This window comes from Macrotis lagotis, chromosome X (assembly GCF_037893015.1).
Source record: "Macrotis lagotis isolate mMagLag1 chromosome X, bilby.v1.9.chrom.fasta, whole genome shotgun sequence".
NCBI lineage: Eukaryota > Metazoa > Chordata > Mammalia > Peramelemorphia > Peramelidae > Macrotis > Macrotis lagotis.
The window spans coordinates 575951876-575971362 of NC_133666.1; the positions used below are offsets into that span (position 1 = coordinate 575951876).

Here is a 19487-nt window from a genome sequence, read left to right on the forward strand (position 1 = left end):
ATGTGGATACAGCTCTAACTACTGTATTTCCCATTGTATGAGATGCACCCTTTTTCAAAAAATTTGGGGTCTAAAAACTGGGAATGTCTTATACAGTAGTTGTAGATTTTTTACCTACATTTCTCACTTTTTTTGCACTTATTGTCTTTGAGTTTATTGCTTCACATTTTTCATTGGTATATTACATTTTGCCACCTTCTGCCCAGAAATGGTTTCATTCAGTGCTGAATTCAAGTTAAAAGTGATCCAGCTTGCAAAAGTGAATGGAAATCATGCTGCTGAATGTCACTTTGGTCCTACTCCAACTGAGAAAACAATTGGAGACTCCCTATGGGAAGAAGAGACCCTACTGAAAACACCACAACAGAAGAAGGCCACTAGAGGCAAGTCAGTCAAATGGCCTGATCTAGAGAGGGAACTAAAGAGATGGATTAAAGAGCAAAGGGCAAGTGGAATTCCTGTGTCCACAAAGATGGTTCAGCATGAGAATTGTTGATGAAAAAGATGAGGATGGGAGTCTTGACAATGATGAGGATTTGTATGTATTTTATGATGAATAAAACTTGAGTTCAATAATTTTATATTTTTTTTCAAATTTCAGGCCCAAAAGTTAAGGTATACCTTATCCATGGGGAAATTTAGTAGATATCATTACAGAACTATTTAATAAATTATTTTATATAGTACCAATCGACCACTCTAATTTTGTTTCATACTATTTCCAAGGATGCAATGCTGCCCACTAGATGAGATAAGAACTAAAGGGAGAAGAAAACAAGAGCATATTTTGGCTCAGGCATTGTGCTAAGAATTTTTAAAATATGATCATGTGCCATGCACAACATCTATGATAAGGAGGTCCTATTATGTTTTGCATTTTACAATTGGAGATGCTATGGCAGACCAAGTTGAGTGACATGCCCAGGATCACATAGTTATTAAATACCTGAGTCTTGATTTAAACCCTAGTATATATCTGACTATATTCACTATACTACTGCTCTTGGATATACATTTTACTTCCAATCTTTACTAGTTTTTTGACCATAGGAAAATCACTTAATCTATATAAGTTTCAATTTCATCATCTGTAATATAGGGATAGTACTTATAAAATGCGCCTCATTGGGTTTTTGCAAAATTCAAAGAAAATAATGTTTGTAAAGCACTTTGTAAACCCTAAAGCATCATATAAATGGTAGGCATTATCTTGATGAGCTGAATGGTATAGTGTATAGAGAGTTGATATTAGAGTCTGGAAGAATTGAGTATCAACTCCACCTTTGACACATACCTATTATTGGACCTCAGACTACTCAAATGTATTATGATACAAAGTATATGCTGTTCTGTCCTGGTAGAGAGGACCTTCTTACCAATAGTTTTGTATACCAATAAAACAATATTTTAATCCAAAAAAAATGGACAAACAAACCCTGTCATTGTTAATCAATAAAATTTTATTAAATTCCTACTGTGCTAAACACTTGTGATATAGAAACAAAATCAATTTGGTGGCTATCTAGGATCTCACATTCTATTTGAGGAAAACTTCATGTATGTGTTTAAGTATATATAGGAAATAAAGTTAGTTGAAAAAACATTGGCAGCTGGAAGAATCAGGAAACAGCTGATGTAGAAGGTGGTATTTGATTTGAGTTTAAATTAAAAGTAGAAATTCTAAGAGACAGAAGTGAAGAGGAAGTATATTCTAGGGACTACCAGTTCAAAAGCAAGATATAGGAGATTCAGTGTGTGTGAGGAACAGTGAGAAAAGCAAAAAAAAAAAAAAAAAAAAAACCTTATTTGCCATTTAAGTCAAACATTTCACAACTCTCTATATTTGCCATATTAATTCCATCCTGTGTGTCATTCTTTTCTCTTAAGATTCTTTTTTTACTATTTTCATTGATATTTTACTTTTCCAAATACATGCTATAAAAGTTGTTTTTTTAACATTCAATCATATGCCTATTTATAAATTACAAAATTTCTTTCCACCCTCCCTTCCCATCTTCCTCCCCTCAGCGGAGAATACATATTTTTAATAAGCATGTTTACAGATTAGTCATTTTCAATATGAGAAATTAGGATTAAGGGAAAGAAATGCATGATATTTTTTTAAGTGAATGCAGTGATCATCAGATTCTGAAGGATTTTAGTTTTGTTTTGTTTTCTTTTTCTTCCTCTGGATGGGAATAGCTCCCTTTGCTCAACATCTCCTTCCATGCTTCTCTAGAGTACAACCATTTATGGTGTCTTATAGAACAATAGTACTCCATAATATTCATGTACCATAGCCATAACCATAACCATTAATTATTCCCCAAGTCCCTCAATTTCCAATTCTTTGCCACTACAAAAAAAGAGCTGCTATGAATATTCTGGAACATGTGGGACTTTTCCCAATTTTTATGATTTCTTCTGGATAAAGACCTAAATTGGAATTGATAGGTCAAAGGAAATGAGCAGTTTTATTGTTCTTTGGGCATAGTTCCATATTGCTCTCTAGTTCACAACTCTACCAGCAATGCATTAATGTCCCAATCATTACCCAGCTTCTCCAACATTGACCATATTCCCTCTTTGCAATCTTAGCCAATCTAATAGGTGTAAGGTGATACCTTAGAGTTGCTTTAATTTGCATTTCTCTAATCAATAATGATTTGAAGCATTTTTTCAAATGATTATACATATATTTAATTTCTTCATTTGAAAACTATTTATATCCTTTAGCCATTTATCAATTGGAGAATGACTTGCAACCTTATATATTTGATGCAGTTCTCTACATTTTAGAAATGAGGTCTTTATCAAAACTAGTTGTGAAGATTCTCAGCTTGCTGTTTTCATTCTAATTTTGGCAGCATTGATTTTATTAGTGCAAAAACTTTTTAATTTAATATGGTCAAAATCATTCATTTTGTAGTTTATAATTTTTTTTTATTTCTTGTTTGGTCATAAATTTGTCCCCTTTCCATAGATCAGATAGTTTATTATAGAGTATTTCTTAGTCTATTAATTTATCTATGGTTTCATCTTTTATGTCTAAATTCCCTTATTTTGGCATAGCATGTGAGATGTGGGTCTATGCCTAGTTTTTGCATACAATTTTCCAGTTTTCCCAACAATTTTTGTCAAAAAAGTGAGTTCATATCCCAGAAACTAATGTCTTTGTGTTTGTCAAACATTAGATTACTGTAGTCATTTACTGCAGTTTCTTTTGATCATATCCTAATCCACTAATCCATTATTCCATTTCTTAACCAGTACCAGGCAGTTTTGATGACTGCCGCTTTATACTATAGATTTAGATCTACTAGAACTAGAACTACATTTTTTCCAACTCCCTTGCTATTCTTTTTTTTTTTTTTAGGTTTTTTCAAGGCAAATAGGGTTAAGTGGCTTGCCCAAGGCCACACGGCTAGGTAATAATTAAGTGTCTGAGGCCAGATTTGAACTCAGGTACTCCTGACTCCAGGGCCAGTGCTCTATCCACTGTGCCACCTAGCTGCCCCTCCCTTGCTATTCTTAACCTTTTTGTTGCTCCAGATGAATTTTGCTACTATTTTTTTCTAGTTCAGTAAAATAATTATTTAGTAGTTTGATTAATATGGCACTGAATAAGTAATTTAATTTGGGTAGAACTGTCATTTTTATTATATTAATTTGATCTAACTATGATCAATTGACATTTTATCAATTATTTAGATCTTTCTTTATTTGCTTGACAAGTGTTTTATAATTGTATTCATACAATTTCTGGATTTGTCTTGGGAGGTAGATTTCCAAATATTTAATGTTTTCTACAGTTTTTTTAAATGGAGTTTCTTTTGCTTTTTTTGCAACACAATGGAGTTAAGCGACTTGCCCAAGGTCACACAGCTAGGTGACTTTTAAGTGTCTGAGATCAAATTTGAAGTCAGGTCCTCCTGATTCTAGGGTCGATGCTCTCCACTGCACCACCTAGCTGTCCCTGAATTTCTCGTTCTATCTCTTGCTCTTGAGTTTTATGAGCTCTTACTTTTGTCTTTCTACATATACAGAACCTATCCATTTATCATGGATGAACTCTAGTTCCACATCTTTCATGAAGCTTTCCCAAGCATTTCTCTTGCCTTGTTTGAATGCTTCCTACTTGAAAGACTCCTTGCTTTTTTGATGAATCACCTCTACAGTAAAGTCCCAGCCTACCTCTCTGATCTTATTAACCACTACTTCATTACATTAGACCTCTGCTTCAGACAAGCTGGTATTCACATTGTTCCCTAGACATGTCACATGCAGTATGTCTGCCAGCTATGTCTTTTCCATTTAAAGACAAGCCAGTTCAAGAATCATCTTTCTGCTCTTCTAAACTCTTAGTTGTTATTTTCTGTACCTAGCATTTGACCTTCAGGAGTCCCTTAAACCTTGACCTTATTTTAATTAATTTTTAATTTATGCAATACCTCCCAGGAAGAGATTCACAGAAGTTCCATGTTAGAAAGAACTTTAATTACTATAATCCTAATCCATACTTGAAAAAAGGAGTCCTCATTACTATATTCTCATTCCATGAGTGACCATTCAGCCTTTGCTTAAAGATATTCAGTGAGGCGTATTCTGGGACATATCTGATAATGAGAACTAGGAACCAAAGTACCACTCATGTGATGTATTAAAGGATACAAGTGTAAAATCACTGGCTTGGAATTAGAGTTGAGAATGGGTTTAAGTACCTCATTTAATTTCTTACTACCTATGTATCCATGAGTGTGTCATTAAACCATTCTAACCCTCGATGTCTTCATCTGAAAAAAATGAAAGGTTTGAAATAGATTGCCTTGGAAATTTCTTTCATATCTGAATTTGTGATTCTATCATATTATGAGTGACAAAGGTACAGAGTGGTCGAATACAAATTCCCATAACTTTCTTATTCCCTCTACAGAAATTAAACATGATTCCTGGTGTGGCAGCATCCCGCATGGGGAACAATGCCTGATAGTCAATTTCCTTATAATATAAAATGAAGACATTAAAACAAATAACCCTAAAGTCTCTTTCTATTCCATATTTACAAATTATCTATGAAATATGAAGCATCTATCATAGTATCCCTAAGACTTATCTTTTACACACTCAACAGCTACATTTTTCTGGAACCAAATAGATAGGATAGAGAACATATGTGATGTATATAAGATCTTTCTTCATTCTTGTTTTCTTTTGTTTTATAATGTCCATAGATAGCAGTACAATGTAGTATGTACATAGTAGGGACAAAATAAATTGAATTGAAATGAACTACAAAGCACTGCATATTCGTGTAATTAAGCAATGTCTAGACCTTTCAGAAGAGCTTAATTTGCTGCCAAAAATTGACTTAGATATCAGGAGAATCTAGTTCAATTTTCTTGAAATTAGGAACAGTGACACAATGAAGTTCAACTGGTCCAATGGGAATAGATTGTCACGAAACCAAATTACTAGAAAATATAAATCTCTCCAATTGGCACATTGAATAGGAAAAGCTATGCTGAATTAGCACATGCAGTAATAGACCAAAATTGCCAAAAGTCCAAATAGACAGGCATGTTGTTAGCAAAAAAAAAAAAGGTAAATCAGAACATTCTTTGAATTTTAAGTGATTTATGGGGTCCCTGGAAATCAGCAAGAGTCAAACAGAAAGTTGAAAACTGTTTCTTTTCCCCAAAGAAGAATCTGATAATTATTTCTAATAGTCTGTAAATAATAGATACCAGTCTTGCTGTTTAGTAGGTTTTAAAACCTATTAACTCATCTTAATCTCTTTCCATACATTTTTCATAGACCCAGGAGAAGATACTATAAATATCTGAGGAGACTCAAAAGACCCTCTTTGGAATAGGAAAGAGCAAACCAGAAAGAAGTATATGTAAGTTACTAAACCCTACCAGTTGTCAGTTTGAGATAGGCAGATGCAACTTTTCCCTTCATTTGAGAAGAAGACAAGTGAACAGAACCAAGATAAAGGAAAACAAGCAAAAAGGATGTAAAATCTTTGTTTTAATCACCTAGTACCTCAGTTTCTTTCTTTGTATTTGTGTTTTGAAGTAGTTAATGTTTCTTAGAATTTTCTGATTATATAATTTGTGCCTAATGGTGGCCATCTCTAGGGTTGGGGGTGGGGGAAGAAATTTATTTTGTTTTATATTTAAAAAAGAATAGCAAGTTGTACATTTTAGATTTACAGTTTTATGAGCAATCACCTTTTTTATTCTACTATGTTATATAAATGCTTGCTTCATTTCATATATTAAAAATAAGTAAAATTTTTAAAAAATAGAGGACACAAAAAAGAAAAGGAAATAATTATGCTTAATGAAAGAATATGCAAAAAAAGAATAGAGAAATCCTAGAACCTTCTGCTTTTCTAAATTAAGGATTCAAAATTTCACAGGGAGATATATTGTTTGTTTTCCAATGATTAGTTTTCTGTTCAAGTGGGGAACATTTTTCTCAAGATAATTGAACTGATTTTCCCACCCAACCCTCAGAAGTTCTTTGAAGTATACTAGTCACTTAATGGGGTTCTTAATTTGTTGTCTGTAAACTTTTAAAATTCATATTATTTAGCTAAATCTTAATACAGTTTTACTCCTTTGCATTTTATTTTTTACATAAAAAATTCTCTGGAAAGTTTCATAATCATAAGTATTCCATGACAAATACACAAAAAGGCAAAGAATTCATAATCTAATAAAAAATAAAATAAAACTTTTCCAATAAGCAATTTGGTTGAGGTCTTCACTATATCAGATCCCTGTCAATAAACCATGGAAAGAAGCTGTGAATAAAAGGCAATTGTGGCAGATTAGATTGAGTATTAGATTTAGAATTGCTGATTCAACATCTCAGAACCCCAGTTTACTCATCAATAAAAAAGGAATTAATAAAATCTATACTTCTTGCTTCAAAAGATTCTTTTGAGGAAATTATTTAACAAATCTCAAAATGCTATAGAAATGTGACTTACATGACTTTCTCAAGTTTGTGGTTCTCTGTTGGGAATTATGGTTTCCTGACTATTAGGAAATCAAAACCCTGGAATAAAATTCCAGGTACACATCTGTTCCAAAGTCGAAGGAATGGTTTATTCAACTATGCTGCCAATTAGGGTGTTTTTTTTTCGTGGTTCAGATGAGTAAGCAAGACCATATCATATCAAATCTTGGCACATTAGCACATATTGGACTAATCCCCAATTCAAACTTCTTTATATTTATATGTACATATATAGATATATGTATACATATACATGTTTGTGTACACAAATACATATATGCATACATCTACACATGTATGTTTCAGAAACACATACATATATACATAAATATATCATAACTATTTTGGTATCCTATTATATTCCTGTGTATGTATCTGTCTGCAAGACAATAACACAAGTAGGTCATTTCATTTAGTGTTTTTCACAAAAGATTTACATGCTGCAAGGGAATCTTAAATGCAGGAAGAACAACGATTTTTGAAAAGGGATTTAAACCATTTATTTTCACCCTTCTAAAACCAGCCCAAGACCTTTTCCTCAGGGAATATGGAGAAAACCCATCTCATATATTGGGATTCCCTGCTGAGTGATTCCCTGCCAGGATAAATATGGTACATATCATAAAGATACCCAGTCATAAGTTTGCCCTATATAAACACTTATGACTCAAGTTAAGTATTTTATAGGCACCTGAGAATTAGGTCAATATGTATTTATCATCACACACTCTCTCTAAATGGAAACTATAATTCTTCAGTGCATTAACATAGGACACTTTGTCTTTCGTTAGCTGCCATATGTGCCATATCCAAATCCCAGAAGAGAAACTCTTTCAAGATAGGAAGAGAGTGTGGAGGTTCACTGCATGATGGGATATCAAAACGAACCCCAGGGCTTCACATATGGACCCCAAGTCACTAAAATTACTTTATATCATCTGCAAAAGAAGCAATCATAAACAAGTCACATGGGTTTATGAGTAAGAAAGATTACAAATTTGTTGACTAAGGTCTGTCTTAGAAGGAGGAGATTATTTTAAGTTAAGGCTGTCATGGGAATTGTATAATATGCAAAGGGATGCTTCAAGCCAAAAGAGGTTGGGAACTATTAATGGAAGAAACCTGTAGCTATGTAGTTTAGGATAGTAGGACAGTTAGCTCAATCTCTCCCTTTTGTGTTGTGGAATATGTTTCCCAGGTGCTAGGGGAGAGAAATTTCATTTAGTTTCCTTCCTGATTGTCCTCTTCAGCTAGACATACTCAACCAAAAGAAAAGAAGTATTCCCTCACTGCAGGTAGCATAATGCCAAATTAAAAGCCTCTATGCTTCCCTAGCATATTTTCCCCTTTAATCCAAAGCCAAATGCTCCATATCAACAGAACATCCCATAGGAATAGAATAAAGACATTTTGTACAGATATCCCTTCATTCCTGTGCATGGAAGAAAAGTAACTTCAATAAATAAGAATTTATGGGAGGAATATCACCTAGAATATGACAACCTAGAATTTTTCATTTTTACTTTGTATCTACTTTGAATTTTGTCAATTCTGTGTGTGAACCCATTTATTCATTTTTTAAATTTTTTTTTGGTACAACCAGCATTTGATGGAAAGGAGTTAAACTAGCAGGAGTAAACTAAAGATTTCACTGATCCTTAAGAATAATCAGTGAACATGGCATTAGACCTCTTCAACTCAAAGTATTATACCCTTACAGCAAAATATTTCTGGAGTGATAGAAAAATGATTCTCTAATTTTATAGCCTTCTTGGAGACTGATAAGAAAAGAAGCAAAATCAATTATGGAACTTTTCTTAGATCCCTCAAGGAGAAAATTGCAGAGAGGTGGACCAGATTTCAAATATATCTATCCATGCTATCCATGAGCCATATATGTATATATATATATATATATATATATATATATATATATATTCATTTAACTGAAATAAATTCACATATCTTACATGGAGAAACAATACTGACAACTTTTTGTTGATATTTACTTATATCTTTAACATCTTAACATTTTTGTAATTTGATGGTAATTATTTTGTGTTTTCCTCCCTTCTGCCTGAAAGGATAAGAGAAATGATTTTGTTCTCTCTTAAATCTTTAATTCAATTGTGAGTTCTTTAGTATCTGGGAGAGCAAATTTAGATACTTTATTGAATTTCTCCATGGAAGTCATACCCAAATACCTCATGGTTAAGGACAAGTCCTAGATTTCTGAAGAATATGCCAGCAGAGTACAAGGCCTGGCAGGTCCTGCCAAACTGGAAAAAACTTTGAATGTACACCTTGCCATAGACTGGATATCTTTCATGGACTCAAAGACTCTTAGAAAAGATCACAGGGATAATTGGATCCAATTTCTTTGTTTTAGAACTGAGAAAACTGAGGTACAGGGAAGTTAAATAATTTGTGTAAAGTCATGAAGCCAAAAAGTGGCTGAGGCAAGATTAAAAATCAGTACCATCTAACTCTGAGTATAATTTTCTTAATAATACATCACTACAATAAGAGGAAATGCTTAAATGAATTTTAAGAAACTTCTGAATATCTTGGAAAGACACTTGACACACTAAGTACCTAAATGGTTCTTGATTGATCTATCATTGTCCAGATGGTGATGAATTAGTCAACCAGAGAAACTTTTCAAGAACATCCAAATCATAGAGGATGTGGGAAATACAAATATGATAAAACCATAGAAACCTGAAGTTCAATCCCAAATTGCATTTTATTTATTTTGGGGAGGATGAGATAGAGGGTTCAGAAACCCTAATTCATAATTTGAATAGTTGCAGCATACATTCCTAACAATGTTTTTTTCTTCATTGAGTATGTATTAAGAAATTTACTCTGCTAAGGCAAAAGAAAAGCAAAGGACAACCCTGACTTTCTTGAGTCTTAATTTACTGGTGGAAGTGACATACAAATAACTAGGAACAAACAGGATATAGAAAGAATAAGTTTGGAGCAATATCAAAAGGAAGACAAAGGCCTTAAGGGCAATTTTCTTGTAGAAAGTGAGGCACTGGATAGATGGGAAATATTCAATACTTTGCAGACTAGTTTGCTCTGGTAGAGTTTCCATTCTGTGAGACATAAACTAAATCAGAAACTTTTGGGTACTGAATTGTTTTCATGATTACCATTTTGTAATGTAATTTGAAATGTAGTGCTGTTTGGCCACCTTCTATTATATTTTTTCATTTTCCTTATTCTTGACCTATAATTTTTCCAGGTGAATTTTATTTTTATAGTTCTACAAAATAATTCTTTGGTAGTTTGGTTGATATGAAATTGAATGAGTGGTAGTAAAGCTGTTATTTTTACTATAGTGGCTCATTTTGCCTGTGAGCAATTAGTATTTCTCCGATTGTTTAGATCTGGCTTTTTTATTATTATTATTATTTTATTTTCCCCCAGTTTCATGTAAAAATTTGTTTTACCACTCATTTTTAAAACTTTGAGTTCTGAATTCTCTCTGTTTTTCCCCAACCCACACCTCTTTATTATGAAAGCAAGTAATTTAGCATGGGTTAAAATATGTAAGTCATAAGGGCCAGCTAGGTGGCACAGTGGATAGAACATTGGTCCTGGAGGTAGGAATACATGAGTTCAAATCTGGCCTCAGACATTTAATAATTACCTAGCTGTGTGATCTTGGGCAAACCACTTAACCCCATTGCCTTGCAAAAGCCTAAATAAAAATGTAGTCATGCAAAACATTTCCATAATAATCACATTATATTAGAAAACATAGGCCTTATCCCCCCCCCAAAAAAAAGAACCCTAAAGAAAAAAAAGGTTTTAAAAGTGTATGCTTGAATTTGTGTAGAGATACCATCAGTTCTCTCTATCTGGGGATGGATAATAGTCTTTATGATAAGTCCTTCAGAATTGTCTTGGGTCACAGCACTACTGAAAAAACTTAAGTTATTCATAACCTATCATCCTATAATTTTACTGTTACTTTGTATGCAGTACATTTCAATTGCATTTGCTTATGTAAGTCTTTCTAGGTTTTACTGAAAACATTCTGTTCATCATTCCATCAAAATCACAATCTACAATTTGTTCAGTCATTCTCCGACTGATGGTAGTTCCCTCCATTTCTAATTCCGGGACACTGGAAAAAAAGATTTTATCAAAATCTTAATGATATAGATTCTTTTCCTTCCCATTTTTCTTTTTTCTTTTTTTTTATTTCTTTCATCCATATGTACATGTTTATTGTTTTTATTCCACAAATTAATCCATTTATTGTTGGACTATGGGCTACAGATAATAGATAAAAGATTTTACTGGTCTTACAATTCCTTCAGTCTTCTGATGGCATATATGACTGTGACTGCAGAGGTGGCATTGTAAGTCCATGCACCACCAGCTACTGTTTTCATACAGGATCCACAATGCCAGATACCCATGGCCCATCTCTTCATTTTGGTCTTGCCACAGAAGGAGCAGGTATACTTGGCATGCTGGCTAGTTTTTCACCATTTTTTCTGAAGGATGCAACATAACGTGTTCCATATTTACCAACAATTCCGACTTTCTTTGTACATTTAGCCATGTCGCCAGTTGCAGGGCCGCAGCTCGGAGAGGCCATGTTTATTTTTAAGTAATAAAATTTCCTTCCAGCCTTACTTCCCACCCCCTTCCCCTCAGCAGTAAATAGTCAGGTTAGCATTGTACATTGTACATATTGATAAACATGTTTACAGATTAGTCATTTTCAATATGAGGAATTAGGATTAAGAGAAAGAAATACATAAGGCAATTTTTATAACATGTTTATCAGATTCTGAAGGGTTGTTTTTGTTTTGTTTTGTTTTGTTTTTCTTCCTTTGGATTGGGATAATATTGTCCATAGCCGGTCTAATATTGACTAATACTCTCTGAACTGCTGAGAGGAGCTGCTTCCATTAAGATTGTTCATCTCACAATGTTGTTGTTAACCTGTACATTTTTTTCTTGGTTTTGCTCCCTTCACTCAGCATCAGATCCATGCTTCTCTAGTGTTAAATCATTTATGATTTCTTACAGAACTATAATATTCCATAATATTCATGTACTATAACTTGTTTAGCCATTCCCCAATTGATGGGCATCCCCTCAATTTTCAATTCTTTGCCACTACAAGAAGAGCTGCTATGAATATTTTGGAACACTTGGGACTTTTCCCATTTTCTATGCTTTCTTGTGTATAGGCCTAGAATTGGAATTGCTGGGTCAAAGGGTATGAACAGTTTTATTGCTCTTTGGGCATAGTTCCACATTGCCCTCTAGAAAGGTTGGATCTGTTCACTCAATATCCCAATCCTCCCACAACCTCTCCAACATTGATCATTTTCCCTTTTTCTCATCTTGGCCAATCTCATAGATGCGATGTGATACCTCATTGTTGTTTTAATTTGCATTTCTCTAATTAATAATGATTTGGAGCATTTTTCATATAATTATGTCTAACTTTAAAATTTCTTCATGTGAAAACTGCATATTCGTATCCTTTGACCATTCATCAATTCCTCTAGTGGTGGCATTGCTTGGTCAAAGGATATTTGTGATTTTATAGTTCTTTGGGTATAGTTCCAAACTGGTGGAATTATTTCACAACTCCTTCCAAAAGTGCATTAATATCTCATATTCCCTACATTCCCTTCAACAATTGCTGTTTTCTCTTTCTGTTTTATGAGTCAATCCAATAGGCATAATGCTGTATCTCGGAAGTGTTTTAATTTTCATTTCTCCTATCAATAGTAAGTTAGAGTTGAGGACATAGTCAAGATGGCAGATAAAAACCAAGAACTTTTTATAACTCCCTTGGGTTTCCCCCAGAAACAATAATCAATAATCAATTATGAAAAATGAGAAAAGTCTTACATGTTCTAAAATATTCAAAGCAGCTTTTTTGTGGCAGCAAAGAAATGGAAATTGAGGGGATGCCCATCAATTGGGGAATAGCTAAGCAAGTTATGGTACATTAATATTATGGAAAACTATTGTTCTATAAGAACTCTATAAGTCACTCTAGGGAATCATGGAATGAGTTATAGGATCTGATGCTGAAGGGAGTAGAACTAAGAGAGCAATGTACATAACAACAACACTAGGGGATGAACAACCTTAATGGAAGCAGTTCCTCTTGGCAGTCCAGAAAGCTAGGACAACTGTATTTGACTGGCATAGATTATATTATCCCCATCCAGAGGAAGAAAAACAGAACAAAACACATAGAAAAAAATAAATAACCCTTCCAAATCTTATGAACACTTTACAAAAATTATTTCTTTTGTATCTTTTCCTTAATCGTAATTCCTCATGCTAAAAATTACTTACATACAAATACCTATGTAACATCTCTTACCTGTCTGTTCCCTGCTGAGGGCAAGGGGGTGGGAAGGGAGGATGGAGGGAAATTTTGTAACTTGAAAATATGCATATCCATATGAAGGAAAATGAATAAATAAAGAAAAAAAGAATGATGGTTCAAACAGCAAATCATAGAAATAAATAATAATTTCATCTAATACAATGACAAAAATGAGACAACATAAAAGAACTTGTAGTATTTACAGCCCAATCAGTTATTAGTGGAAATTTTATATCTAAGTGCTTAAATGAATAAAATAGAAATAAAGGTGATCAATAAATTGGATATTCAACTAAAAAAGTTAGAGGAAAAACAAATTTAAAAATTCTCAATTAAATATCAAATTAGAAGTTCTGAAAATAAAAGAGATTAATAAAACTGAAAGAATAAAACTATTGAACTAATAAAATAAGAGCTGATTTTATGAAAACAAACAATAAAATAGATAAGCTTTTGGTTTATTTGATTAAAAAGACAAACTACTAGTAACAAATTCATCATTGAATTCATCATCAATAAGGATGAAATTAAAGTAGTAATTCAGAATTATTTTTCCCATTGTGAGCCAATAAATTTGACAATCTAAGTGAAATGGATGAATATTTACAAAAACATAAATTTCCCCGATTAATGGAAGTGACAATTTAATATTTGAATAACCTTATTTCAGAAAAAGAAATAGTACAAATAGTCATTGAATACCCTAAGAAAAAAATCTCCAGGACCAGATTAATTCACAAGTGAATACTACCAAACATTTATAGGACATTTAATTTCAATTCCAAAAACTACTTGGAAAAATAGGTGAAGAAATTCTGCCAAAATCCTTCGACACCAATATGGTATTGATACCTAAACCAGCTAGTGTCAAAACAGAGAAAGAAAATTTTAGACCAATTTTCCTAATGAATATTGATGCAAAAATTTTAAATAAAATATTACCAAAGTAATTGCAGTAAGTTATCACTAGGATGATATACTATGATCAGATAGGATTTATACTAGGATGCAGGGTTAGTTCAATATTAGGAAAACTATCAGCATAACTTACCATATCAATAAGACAACAGAAATTCTGTGATTATTTCAATAAATGCTGAAAACTTCTGACAAAATTCAGCACCCATTCCTATTCAAAACAATAGATATCAGAGGGAAAAAATGATATTTTCCTGAAAAAGCTAAGCCATTGGCAAATATTATATGTAATGGGGATAAACTAGAAGCATTCCCAATAAGATCAGGGGTGAAACAAGGATGCCCTTTATCAACACGATTAATCAATATTAAATTTGAAATGCTAGTTTTAGCAATAAGAGAAGAAAAAAGTTGAAAGAATTAGAATAGACAATGAGGAAACAAAGCTTTCACTCTTTGCAGATGATATGATGGCATACTTAAAGAATTCTAGAAAAATCAATTAAAATTATATGAAACAATTAACAACTTTAGGAAAGTTAAAGGATATAAAATAAACTGACATAAATTATCAAGATTTCTCTATATTAACAAAAAGCACAGTGGTAGGAGTAGAAAGGGAAATACCATTTAAAGTAGCTAGACAATATGAAATACTTGGATATCTACCTTCTAAGACAACTTGCCAGGAACTATGAAAACAGTTATAAAATTCTTTCACACAAACAAAATCAGATCAAAATAATTGAGCAAATGACAATTGCTCGGGTTAATACAATAAAAATGACAATTCTGCCTAAATTAAATTACTTATACAGTTCCATACCAGCCAAACAAACCAAACCAAAAAATTACTTCCTTGAAGTAGAAAAATTAGTACTAAATTTATATGGAGGAACAAAAGGTCAAGAATATCAAGGGAATTAATGAAAAATGTAAAGGAAGGTGTCCTAGCAATCTGAAAAAACAGATCTAAAATTATAAAGAAGTAGATATCAAAACTCGTTGGTGCTATCTTAAAAAATAAAGCAGTGGATCAGTATATGGCAGATCAGGAATAAATTAAGAAAAAAGAAACAGTAACAAATAACAATAGTGATCTTGTTTTGTTTTGTTTTTCTTCCTCTGAATGGGAATAATGTAGTCTATAGCCAGTCAAATATAGTTGTTCTACATCTCTGGACTACCAAGAAGAGCTAATTCCATCAAGGTTATTTATATCATAATGTTGTTGTTGATATGTACATTGTTCTTTTGGTTCCTCACCCTTCACTCAGCATCAGTGTAAGTCATTCATGCTTCTCTAGAATCCAACCATTTATGGTTTCTTGTAGAACAATAGTATTCCATAGTATTCATGTACCATAACTTGTTTAGTCATTCCCCAATTGATGGACATCCCCTCACTTTCTAATTCTTTGCCACTAGAAAAAGAGCTACTGTGACTATTTTGGAACATGTAGGACTTTTCCCATTTTTAATAATATCTTCTGGATATAAACCTAGAATTGAAATTTCTGGGTCAAAGGGTATGAAGAGTTTTAGTGCTAGTTGGACATTGTTCCATATTGCTCTCCAGAAAGACTGGATCAGGTCACAATTCCACCAGCAACACATCAATGTCTCAATCCTCCCACAAGCTCTCCAACATTGATTGTCTTCCCTTTGTCTCATCTTGACTAATCTAATAGGTGTGATATGATAACTCATTATTGTTTAAATTTGCATTTATTTAATCAATAATAATTTGGAGAATTTTTTCATACGATTATATATATATATAGTTTTAAATTCTTCATTTTAAAACTCTTTTTATATCCTTTGACCATTTATCAATTGGAGAGTGACCTTATAAATTTGATGCAATTCTCTATATGTTTTAGAAATGGGACCTTTATCAGAACTCCTAGTTGTGAAGATTATTTTCCAGCGTTCTGCTTTCTTTCTAAATCTGACAGCATTGATTTTAATAGTGCAAAACCATTTTAATTTAATATAGTCAAAATCATTCATTTTGTAGTTTATAATGTGCTCTAATTCTTGTTTGGTCATAAATTCATCCCTTTTCCATGGATCAGAGAGAGTATTTTTTGGTCTATTAATTTATCTTTGGTATCACTCTTTATGTTTAAATCCTGTACCCATTTTAACCTTATTTTCATATAGGGTATGAGATGTGGATCTATTCCTAGTTTTTCACATACTATTTTCCAATTTTCCCAACAATTTTTGTCAAATAGTGACTTCTTATCCCAGAAGCTGATGTCTTTGTGTTTTCCAAATAGTAGATTGCTGTAGTCATTTACTGCAATTTTTTTTGTACCTATCCTACTCCACTGATCGATCCATTATTCTATTCCTTAACCAGTTTTGATGACTGTTGCTTTATAGTATAGTGGGTTTTTTTGATCTGATAGAGCTAGGTCACTTTCCTTTAAATTTTTTTTCATCAGTTCCCTTGCTATTCTTAGCCTTTTGTTGCACCAGATGAATTTTATTACTATTTTTTTCTAGCTTGGTGAAGTAGTTATTTGTTAGTTTGATTGGTATGACACTAAATAAGTAATTTAATTTGGGTAGAATTGTCATTTTTATGAAATTAGCTCAAACTTGCCATGAGCATATGACATTTTTCCAGTTATTTAGATCTCATTTTATTTGGGTGAGGGGTGCTTTATAATTATGCTCATACAATTTCTGGGTTTATCTTGGCTGGTTGATTCCCTAGTATTTATTGTTGTATATAGTTATTTTAAAAGGAATTTATCTTTCTATCTCTTGCTCTTGTGCTTTGTTGTTCATATATAGAAATGCTGATGATTTATGTGGGTTTATTTTTATGTCCTGCTACTTTGCTGCATTTATTAATTGTTTCAGGGAGTTTTTTGGATGATTTTCTTGGGTTCTCTAGGTATACCACTATAGCATCTGCAAAGAGTGAAAGTTTTGCTTCCTCATTGCCAATTTGATTCCTTCAATTTCTTTTCTTTTTTTCTATTGCTAACATTTCTAATACTATATTGAATACTAATGGTGATAATGGGCATCCTGGTTTCACCCCTAATTCTACTGAAAATGCTCTGTTTATTACCATTACATGTAATATTTGTTGATGGTTTTAGAGATACTTTTTATTATTTTAAGGAAAACTCTATTTATACCTAAATGTTCTAGTGTTTTTAATAGGCATAGATGTTCTATTTTATCAAAGGCTTTTCCAGTATCTATTTAGATAATCGTATACCAACCCTGCCTGTCTGATATAAATCCTACTTGATCATGCTATATTATCCTGTTAATAACTTATTGTAGTCACATTGCTAAAATTTTACTTGAGATTTTTGCATCAATATTCATTAGGGAGATTGGTCTAAAATTTTCTTTGACTGCTTTGGTTCAGTAGGTTTATGTATTAGCACCATGTTGGTGTCACAAAAGGAGTTTGGCAGAACTCCTTTCTCTTCTATTTTTTAAAATAGTTTATGTAGAATAAGAATTAATCGGTCCTTAAATGTTTGTTAGAATTCACTTGTAAATCCATCTGGATGAGAGATTTTTTCTTATATTGATGATTTCTTCAATTAGTTTTCCTCAACTGGGATTATTTAAGCAATTTATCTCCTCTTCTGTTAATCTGGGAAGTTGTATTTTTTAAATATTCATCCATTTCATTGGAGTTATCCAATTTACTGGTATACAGTTAGGCAAAGTAACTCCAACTTATCTCTTTAATTTCCTCTTCTTCAGTGGTTAGTTCATCCTTTTCATTTTTGATACTGGTAAAGTGATTGTCTTCTTTCTTTTTTTTTAAATTAGATTAACCTTGTCTATTTTATTGTATTTCCATAAAACCAACTCTTAAATTTATTTATGAGATCATTGGTTTTCTTGCTTTCAATTTTATTAATCTCTCCTTTGATTTTTCAGAATTGCTAATTTGGTATTTAATTAGGGATGTTTAATTTGTTCTTTTTCTAGCTTTTTTAGTTGCATTCCCAATTCATTGTTCTCTATTTTATTCATATAGAATTTAAAGATATAAATTTTCCCTAAAATTTGCCTTGGTTTCATCACATAAATTTTGGTATGATGCTTCATTATTATCATTTCTATTATTTGCTTTTTGATCCACCCATTATTTAAGAAAAAGTTATTTACTTTCCATTTTCTTGATTTATCTTTCCCTGACCCTTTATTAGATGTATTTTTTATTGTATCATGATCTGAGAAGTGTGTATTTGTTATTTATACATTTTTGCATTTGATTGTAAGGTTTTTGTGCCCTAGTACATGGTCAATTTTGGTGAAGGTGCCATGTACTGCCAAGAAAAAGGTATATTCTTTTCTATCTCCATAAAGTTTTCACCAGTCTATCAAATCTAAGTTTTCTAAGATCTCATTCACCTTCTTAACTTCCTTCTTGTTTATTTTGTTGTTAGACTTATCTAGCTCTGAGAGAGGGAGATTGAGGTCTCCCATTATTAAAGTTTTGCTCTCCTCATAATTCAATTAGCTTTTCCTCTAGGAATTTGGATGCTAAACCACTAGATGCATACTTGATAAGCTATATCATTACCAATGGTGTCTTTTAGGAAGATGAAGTTTCCTTGCTTATCCCTTTTAATGAGATTGATTTTTGCCTTTATTTTGTCTGAGACTAGGATTGATACCCCAGACGTTTTTACTTCAGTTAAGGCATAATATATTTTGCTCCAACCTTTTACCTTTACCCTGTGTATCTCTCTGCTTCAAATGTGTTTCTTGTAAACAACATAATGTACAATTCTGGTTTTTAATCTATTCTGCTATCCTCTTCTGTTTTATGATATAATTCATCCCATTCCCATTTACACTTAAGATTACTAATTCCATATTTCCATCCATGCTATCTTTCTCCATTTATATTTTTGTTTTTCTCTTATTTCTCCTCATCAAAATTTTATTACCTTTCTCCTTTGACTTTTCCTTTTAAAAAATTAGCTTTCAGTTTATTTTCACTTATACCTTCCCTTTGTTTTTATCAATCCCCAACGACCCTTATCTTTCCCTTTCCCAGTCTCCCTCACTTTCCCTGTAGATTAATTTAGATTCTTAAATCCAAGGGGGAATGTATCTTATTTCGTCGCTGAGTTAAATCTATTGAATAGAATTTACC

At 32.3% G+C, this 19487-nt stretch overlaps 1 pseudogene; it reads right to left on the reverse strand.

Moving 5' to 3' along the window:
- Positions 1-11342: 11342 nt before the first annotated feature.
- On the reverse strand, positions 11343-11650 carry LOC141502860 (large ribosomal subunit protein eL43-like; annotated as a pseudogene).
- Positions 11651-19487: the final 7837 nt, after the last annotated feature.